Below are 6,000 nucleotides of genomic sequence, written 5' to 3'. Positions count from 1 at the left end.
CCTGGTCCCTCCTGGCCCCTCACCTCCCAGAAGCAGGTCGCATGCCTGCACACCTCGTGCACACCTGGGCCCCATTAATTGAATCCTTAGTGATGTGACCATATGTGCCTCTGTGAATTCAAATTAGAGAAAACAGCTCAGGCGCATGTGTCCGGTATTTTATACAACTTCCAGGACAAGTAAGTGGAGCCCTTGCCCGTCTGCTCTATGCCACAAAAATCAATCGGTCTTATTGATGTGGGTTCCATTTATAGCTACCTCTTTTCTCTCACTGGGTTTGAATGGCTATTGAAACCTGTTACTGAGCTTCTTACCCATTCCTATGATGTCCTGTCCCTCTGTCAGATGCCAGCTCTGGGCACTCCTCAGCCAACATCGTCCTGTCCAGAGTCAGCCAAGCTACATTCTCGCCAGAGCTCTAGTCCTTTTCATTTCTGTGACCTTGAAGAAATTCTTTACCTGCCCAGAAAGTGTGTGTTCTCATATATAAATAGAAATACTGTATCATCCACTTGTCATAAGGATTAAATAGAGACGTAAAGTAGTCACGGGTGCTTGGAATATAGTAAGTGCTTAATGAAAGCTCTTTCCTCCTTCCTCTCCACCGGGTAAGAACCAGACCATACACTGCCTTTATTTCCCTCCTTCTACACGTTCCGTATCCTCTCAGATTATCAAGGAAAGACATCTTCCCAATTAAAAGGAGAGCCAGAGTGCCTTGAAAAAGTAACTCAATCTGTCTGAGCTCTCCTGTTCCTGGGCACACTGGCAGGAAGAGCACCGCGGAGGGACTGCTGGGAAGCAGGTGGCCTCACAGAGCCTGTTGGGAAAATCCAGCTGATTAAGCTCTTGTGAAGAGCCTCACCAAGTATCAGGTCAAGTAGGTGTTCAATCCATCTTAACTCGTTCCCTGATCCCCTGAGACTAGAGCTCTAACTCTATCTACATTCCCACCATGATGTCCCCAGCTTCAGAATTACTCCCCTTCCCAACCAAGAAAATTAAGTTTCCCTTCTTTCAGTGCAGCAGCTGAAGGAGGTATCAGAAGAAAAGCAATCTGGTGAAACAGATGTGTAGCTTGTTATCAGTCAAGTTCTTTTAACCTCCCAGGGGTGCAAGCGTTGTAAGAGACCAATTTGTTTGCCCAAAGAAAGCCACCATGGGAGACACTGCCAGGAACACACGGGAGGACTCTCTTGGCAGTTCCCTCGACACGTTCTCCTTCCTCCTCGCCATCTCCCGCTTACATCGCGTGCTCCAGGGACAGGACTCAGCTCTGCTCTAGGCAAGCCCGCTCTCAACCAAACTTTGTTCTAGTTTCCTCAGTTCTAATAAACAAAGCTACTCTCAATTTCTGCTCTCCTGGGCAGCTGCTGAATAAACAAAACAAAATAAATTAAAAAAAATAAAAACAAAAACAAAAAACCCCAAAACCTAGTAAGGTCAATTTCTTGCCTGAGGATCAACGGAAAGCAGGGTGAGGCGTTACATCTCTGTGAGGCTGAAGTTTGAAAACACAGTACCCAACTCTCCCACTGATACTCCTCTGACTCACCAGATACTTATTACAGTTTATGAGAAAACCCTCGTGTACATGGTTCAGGCAAACATGAGTGCCTGCTCAGCTGTATGAGGAAAAGAACACGTGAGTGAACAGCTGATAAACATGTGTCGTCTGTTTCTGTGCAGCACAAGCAAGCCTACAGAGCTCGTACAAGGAAAACACCGTTAAGTGGACCTTTCTGCAGTTTGACTCAAATTGATTTTAATTTGAGAGAGAACACTAGAGTTCCTTGCAAGATTTCATCTATATATGGATAGATGATATGCAGATAGATCGGGGATATACACAGAGATAGAAACAGAGAGATCTGCAGAGACAGAGATAGAGAGAAATTGGCAGACTTCAGTCCAAACCACTGTGTTCCCCCTGATGTTGTTCAGCTTGCCGGAAATGCCCTCCCTCCTCACTCCCACATGCTCACCGCCTGGTTATCATTCGAATCCCAGAGGGACAAGTAGCGGAGATGAACTCTGTGCCAACTTGGAAATAAGATGATGTTTCAGCACTTCTTCTCAATTTCATAACTTCACTAATTAAATTCCTGCCTCTCCCTGCTCTATGTTAAGATGCCATCACTGCAAGCTCTCCATGACCCAGCCCACGGCACCACAGCCCGCCTTCCATCCCAGCCCCTCTTCCAGACTATCCTTCCCAGCAGGGGCAAGGATCTGCTACCACACCTGCCACCCTCACCTGCACGGTGGTGAGGCCCACAAAGGTATCACTGGGTAGCCACGAGGGTAATGAAAGAATACAGTTCTGAAGTCATGGCACCGTAATTGTGGACACTGGCTTCTTTGTTTATAAGCTGAGGACCCTGAGACACATTATTTAATCTACCTGAGTCTAAGGTTCCTTCAATGTAAAATGTGGACAGAAACAATAACCCGTTATGAGACTTGAATGACATCATTTCCTTGAACACAGAGCTTAAAAGTATCCAAAACTGTGAAGGGTCTGAAATTTTACCTTCTTACAAGCAAACAGGTGTACCTGCCACAGGTTCAACGATGCTGGCATAAGATACAAAACTGCTGGGTCAGAGACCAAGGACTTGCTTACTCACCAGCAATAACAGCCAGAGTGACATTGATTGAGCCCATTCCCCATGCCCCAACTTGCACCAGATGATGCAAAGGGCTGAGGCTACCTGTCCACACAGTGAACTGCATTACAGGAGGGGAACCCAGAGCTCAGGGAACCTGAATCTTTTTTAATGGGCAGAATCCCTCATGATCTTTGCCCTGGAGGGAGACATTAAGTTTGTAACAGTGGAGGGTAAGCTAACCTGTTTTCTGCCCCAGAAGGAGATGCTATTTCTGTCTTCCAAGCTGTTCCCTACACCAACACCCTTGAAAAGACAGCGTGTGTGGGATTACAAGAGCAACCCATGCCTCACTCGGAGGACGTGCAGAACTACAACTGACCCTGCACAGTTGCTTCCCAATGACACATACCTTGTCAATCCCCACTCACATCCCTTCCTGTTCTCTTGCTATTTGTCCTGCCTGGGATTTTCCTCTTCTCCCTTCCAGAGACCCAAATATTTTGTTTCATCCAAAGCACAAGTTCAATAACTCCTTCCTTGAAGTGCTTTTGCCAAACACTCCAGCATTGTAAGTTCCTTCTCGGAATCCCTTCCTCCCTTTGTGGTCCGTCTCATAAAAGCAAGTGATTCTTTACTTTTCTAATTGCTTCCATAAAATTCAACGCTCATACCACATATTTTTTTCTTAACTCCAACTTAAGGAATCGACCGTAGGGGGTTACAGTGGATGCTGGTGGGGCCCCACGTGTAGACCCCTGAGCCTTCTGGGAACTATCAGCCTGGCTGCTCAGCTCCTGAGGGTCCCCCCTAGTGACTGGAGTGTGCATCTGCAGGCCTGAAGTACGAGAGAGAATATTGTTGCACCCCCCGCAGCCCAGCACCAATCAGGAATGCAAGGTGGTGTATAAATATCCCAGTTCCCTTGCTCTTCAGGCGGGCTCATGTCTTACACTGCTTCCTGGAACTCCTATGGGGCATTAAGTTACCCTCTGTGCAACCTGGCTTAATGACATACCATTTTGTAGATGCGCCCCCCCATCTTGCTTCTTCATGCCCTTCCAGTGTTTCCTAAGAGGACCAGCTCCCCAGTAGCCTACATGCACTAAATCTTCATCTCAGAGTCCTTTTCCAAAGGAACACAAACTAAAAGGGCACCGACGAATGTCCATAAGTCACACCTTGAAAATATTAAATATTCACTGACATAGAGTTTTCAGTCAAAACCACTGTCCTATTTATTATGACCATCAGAGAAATAAGTCAGCCCCTCATGCCATAATGGTTGGGGATGGGGGACATTTTCTCAGTCTGAATTTGATGTCATCGGAAGCCCAGGGTGTGTGTGAAGATACGCAGGAAGCAAGAGAAGTCCCTGGGAAGGAGCCAAGTGACCTTGTGAACCTGCCCTGTGCCACTTGACTTCCCCGAAGAGTATTTTTGAAGTGTCTCCAGTCACATCACATTCCACAGAGGGCTTCTGCAAGGGCATCTCTAAGTCATTGCCAGACACTTGGAAGCATTTCAGACATACTCTGGGACCAAATGCATCTCCTTGACTAGTGACATTTTTGCCACTTTCACATATAGATTCCTGTGGTTCTAAACTTCGCTCTACTGATACCATAATTGCGACATGGTTATTTTACTCTTTAGAAACATAAGGATGATTTTAAAAATACTTCTTACGATGAACAGGGCTGGGTTCAGTGGTTTGTGACTGTCTCCTAGTAGGGTTTGAGACAAGTTACGGTCCTTTGGGCATTTAGGACAGAGCGACTCTACTGAATAGAGTCCAGCAGCCCTGGAGTGAAGGACAGCATGAAATATCTGAAAGCATGAGGATGAGGCAACAGAAGTACCTACCATTACTCTAAGCACAGAGCTCTTTCCTTCGCCGTCACACCTAGACTGGCACCAGTTCAAAAGGCTGTTTCCACCACCTAATGCCACATGGAGTTAATCTCCGGATAGGACGTGAATATAACGCATGGATCCTTCCCTCGTAGCTGCTGTGGGACCTGCCAGGAGCTCGCGCCCCTTGACCTCATCACCTGCTGAAGAACAGCTATGAAAGGGACCTTGACCAAGAACCCAGGTATTCTACCCTGTTGACTGATGCCGCACACTAAAAACACTCTGGGTGTAATTAGTCCCAAAGGAAAAACGAAAGGGGAAGTCTTCCTTGCTAACCAGGACCCTAGAGATCAAGTAACAAGTGCCAGGTAATCCAGAAAGACACAGAAAGCAGGAGGAAAATAAACCAGTGCCCTGCACACTAGGGCTGTTACAGTATGGAAGTTACATTTAAGAACATGTCCGTTGAAGCGTGACTCCATGAATCAGGGTTCACAGTGTGTGGAGCCAAAAATCCTTCCCACTGCGGGTACTGCTCCAGACCCACATGCATCCTGAGCACCACAAGAGAACCAGGGATAGTGAGTTCTGCAACCACATAGGACCTGTGGGAGCTACAAAGAAAGAGACCACGCTGGGTGTTAGGCTTGTTGGAGAAAATTATCAGTGCGTTTAACAGAATGTGGGTGTACTCTGCAAATAGTTCCTATTTTGAGGAATTTGAAAGGTAAAGGGTAATTAAGTCTCAGCGTGAATCTCACGTCTGAGCTCAACGAAGGGAAAAAAAAATCTCCCACAATCTCAGAGCAGGATTGTCTGTGAGTGGGTTACAAGCCCCAACTGCAGAAAAAATGTTCTCTGGGGCCAGCACCAGCCCCATGGGTGCAAGGGCCTCTGTCTGAGTTTGGAAGTCCTCATTTCCAACCTTGGGCCTCCTATGATGGCCGTGCCCTGGCCCTTCCGTCTCCTAAGGTGGGTGGGGGGAGAGGGTGACAGATGGAGGAGTTGTGGCCCAGGCAACACTACCCAACGCCTCCCAGATGCCAGAAGAACGTTTTTGCTGGACTCCCCTCTGCCCACTGTGACCTTTACAGCTTCCATCATTTGCAGCTTCCATGCCAGGTTTAGGGCAGCTCAAACGATGCCTTTGGCCAACCCATCCACGTGTTCCCCTGCACTCTGAAGCTGTCACTGGTGAGTTCTTAGACTTGGTGATGTAGGAGAGTTCCTAGCAAGATGCTTCCACTGTGCCCCCCATGTGCATTTTTGGGGTCTCTGACTGCTTGTTCCCTAAAGCTATTCACTCTTCTCTCTGCAAGATACAGTCAGACTACATTTTCCAGCCTCTCTTACAGTCGCATGTGGCTAAGACAGAAGAACAACAGTCATACAAAAGAAGGGTCAGTGTGCATAGAGAAAAGTGGGTAGTTAGATGACTGCTAGCAACTACTTGATTTCACAGGGGACCTTCAACTTCCACTTCTCTCCCAAAATACATCCAGCTACATCACCTCGTGTTCTGATCAACCGCCCT

This window comes from Mustela nigripes, chromosome X, assembly GCF_022355385.1.
Source record: "Mustela nigripes isolate SB6536 chromosome X, MUSNIG.SB6536, whole genome shotgun sequence".
Lineage (NCBI taxonomy): Eukaryota > Metazoa > Chordata > Mammalia > Carnivora > Mustelidae > Mustela > Mustela nigripes.
The sequence above is the reverse complement of the archived record's forward strand: the minus strand, read 5'-3'. Positions refer to the sequence as shown.